Raw genomic sequence first — 3180 nt, forward strand, 5'->3', positions numbered from 1 at the left:
TCTCACTCTCCTCACCCTCCCTCCCTCCCTCCCTCTAGTCCCTCTCACTCTCCTCACCCTCCCTCCCTCCCTCTAGTCCCCTCTCACTCTCCTCACCCTCCCTCCCTCCCTCTAGTCCCCCTCTCACTCTCCTCACCCTCCCTCCCTCCCTCTAGTCCCCTCTCACTCTCCTCACCCTCCCTCCCTCCCTCCCTCCCTCTAGTCCCCTCTCACTCTCCTCACCCTCCCTCCCTCCTCTAGTCCCCTCTCACTCTCCACACCCTCCCTCCCCTCCTCTAGTCCCCTCTCACTCTCTCACCCTCCCTCCCTCCCTCCCTCTAGTCCCCTCTCACTCTCCTCACCTCCACCCTCCCTCCCTCTAGTCCCCTCTCACTCTCCTCACCCTCCCTCCCTCCTCTAGTCCCCTCTCACTCTCCTCACCCTCCCTCCCTCCCTCTAGTCCCCTCTCACTCTCCTCACCCTCCCTCCCTCCCTCCCTCTAGTCCCCTCTCACTCTCCTCACCCTCCCTCCCTCCCTCCCTCTAGTCCCCTCTCACTCTCACTCTCTCCTCTCATCCCCTCCTCCTTCACCCCCCCCCCCCTCCCAGCTGACCAGACTGACTGTGGGAGCTGGGAGTCAGGACAGGGTTTACACATGACATCAGCAGCAGCTACTGTAAGACAGAGTGTGAGTGCGTGTGTGTGTACAGTATGTGTGTGTATGTATTGCTGTGTGTGTTTTGTGTCTGGGCGTGTCAGTCTCACTGATTAATGAGACTGCAGGGTGTGATGACTGCATGTATAATGACTGCAGGGTGTGATGATTGCAGGTGTAATGACTGCAGGGTGTGATGATTGCAGGTGTAATGACTGCAGGGTGTGATGATTGCAGGGTGTGATGATTGCAGGTGTAATGACTGCAGGTGTTATGACTGCAGGGTGTGATGATTGCAGGGTGTGATGACTGCAGGGGTAATGACTGCAGGTGTAATGACTGCAGGTGTTATGACTGCAGGTGTTATGACTGCAGGGTGTGATGACTGCAGGTGTAATGACTGCAGGTGTAATGACTGCAGGTGTAATGACTGCAGGTGTTATGACTGCAGGTGTTATGACTGCAGGTGTTATGACTGCAGGGTGTGATGATTGCAGGGTGTGATGACTGCAGGTGTAATGACTGCAGGTGTAATGACTGCAGGTGTTATGACTGCAGGTGTTATGACTGCAGGGTGTGATGATTGCAGGGTGTGATGATTGCAGGGTGTGATGATTGCAGGGTGTGATGACTGCAGGTGTTATGACTGCAGGGTGTGATGATTGCAGGGTGTGATGATTGCAGGGTGTGATGACTGCAGGTGTAATGACTGCAGGTGTAATGACTGGCTGCAGTCTTCACACTGAGGAGGATGATGATGAAGTCATCTGGAGTCAGGTGGCTGAGCGGTTAGGGAATCGGACTATTAATCAGAAGGTTGCCGTTTCGATTCCCGGCCGTGAAAATGACGTTGTGTCCTTGGTCAAGGCACTTCACCCTACTTGCCTCGGGGGAATGTCCCTGTACTTACTGTAAGTCGCTCTGGATAAGAGCGTCTGCTAAATGACTAAATGTAAATGTGAGTCAAACATGGCTCCCCTCTAGGTGACCAGGCTGAGGTCCCCCAGCGAGGTCCCGCCACCCCAGGGGGGCCCTGTCTGGGGGGCCACCCCAGGGGGGCCCTGTCTGGGGGGCCCTGTCTGGGGGGCCACCCCAGGGGGGCCCTGTCTGGGGGGCCACCCCAGGGGGGCCCTGTCTGGGGGGCCACCCCAGGGGGGCCCTGTCACTTTCCCGGGGTGCCAAATGTGCTAGGTCCGCCACTGGACCATTTACAATAAGTTGTTACATCAATTATTAATTGGCAGCATTTATGCCATTTAGTGGAAGAGGTGTCTTTAAGTAGCCTAACCTTATTGCTTTAGGGGAAATAGGACGAAAATATGTGCAATATTACATTAGCTATTAGAAAGTAGACTATTACATTAACCTGCTCCAAAATGTAGTGAACTTTGTTCCGGCTGGGGGTGGGGGGGGTTGTTGTTCGGACAGACCTGCCCCGACTGCAAAAATAAATCCTAAAGGAAACACTGCACATGCTACAGCCCCGTAGCAGTTACACATGTTACGTATGTTACACATGTTACACCAGCTACAGTCCTGAGGCCTGTTCCATAAAGGCTCAAATAAGTTGGACTTAAAGTCCCAAACCAGACTTGAATTAGCTTAACAAGTCAAGCGGGGCTAAAGAGGTTCCATAAAGGCCAATTTCAGCTCACGCAGTCCTACTAGTTCAAGTCAGATTTAAGTAGTCAAGCTAATTGCGCGTGCACCCTATTCTTAAGCAGCCCGAGAGGTAGAACATGGATCATACCAATCCACCACGGCAAAAAGCAATGCACACGGCCACTTGACTTCTTCCAGAAAGAACGTTCCCTTTAAGCCGTGTACTATGACAGCTCCCTCATCCACCGCTTCATCAGAATGAAACGACACGCCATGATTGACATGAACGATAGGCTACGTAGGTTGAGGTCCTTTCTTATAGACCTTTACTTCATTGATTTAAAAAAACAGACACCCTCTAAACACATTAAATTAAATTGACTTTTTTGACATTGTTTTATAAATAGCCTATTAATCAATACATTATCCAGTAGCCTAACTTTTTAACATGGTTTTCGTGTTGGGCAAATGAGGGATAGATTATTAACAATTATGTAGCTCTGATAATTATACTGGGATCATTTACATTGAGATATAGGCCAATCTTCCTGATGCCTAAACATCTGAAATCACAAACTACCATATAGCCATACGTTTAACGTAGGCTATGGTGTGTTCATCATTGTTTAATGCATTAGGCTAAATGTTGTGGCCTATGTATTTAAGTTGATTTTCTACAAATGTAGCCTACATATTGAACTGGGGGAGAATGAGAAAATTAGCCTGATGTTGTCATACTCATAATTCTAGTCAGAATATGAGTCTGATACCGCTCCGTTGGGCTGTGAGTATGGGGCGTGTTTCAACCGAACCCGGAAAAAATGTCCTCTTCACTCAATTGGATAGACCTACAACCAATCAGAGCAACGTAGTATGTTGTTTGTTGAAAACGAATTCAACCCAAGCGCTCTTTGGTGATGTGGTTGATTACGTTACTGTTGATC

Source organism: Osmerus eperlanus, chromosome 8, assembly GCF_963692335.1.
Source record: "Osmerus eperlanus chromosome 8, fOsmEpe2.1, whole genome shotgun sequence".
In the NCBI taxonomy this organism is placed as follows: domain Eukaryota; kingdom Metazoa; phylum Chordata; class Actinopteri; order Osmeriformes; family Osmeridae; genus Osmerus; species Osmerus eperlanus.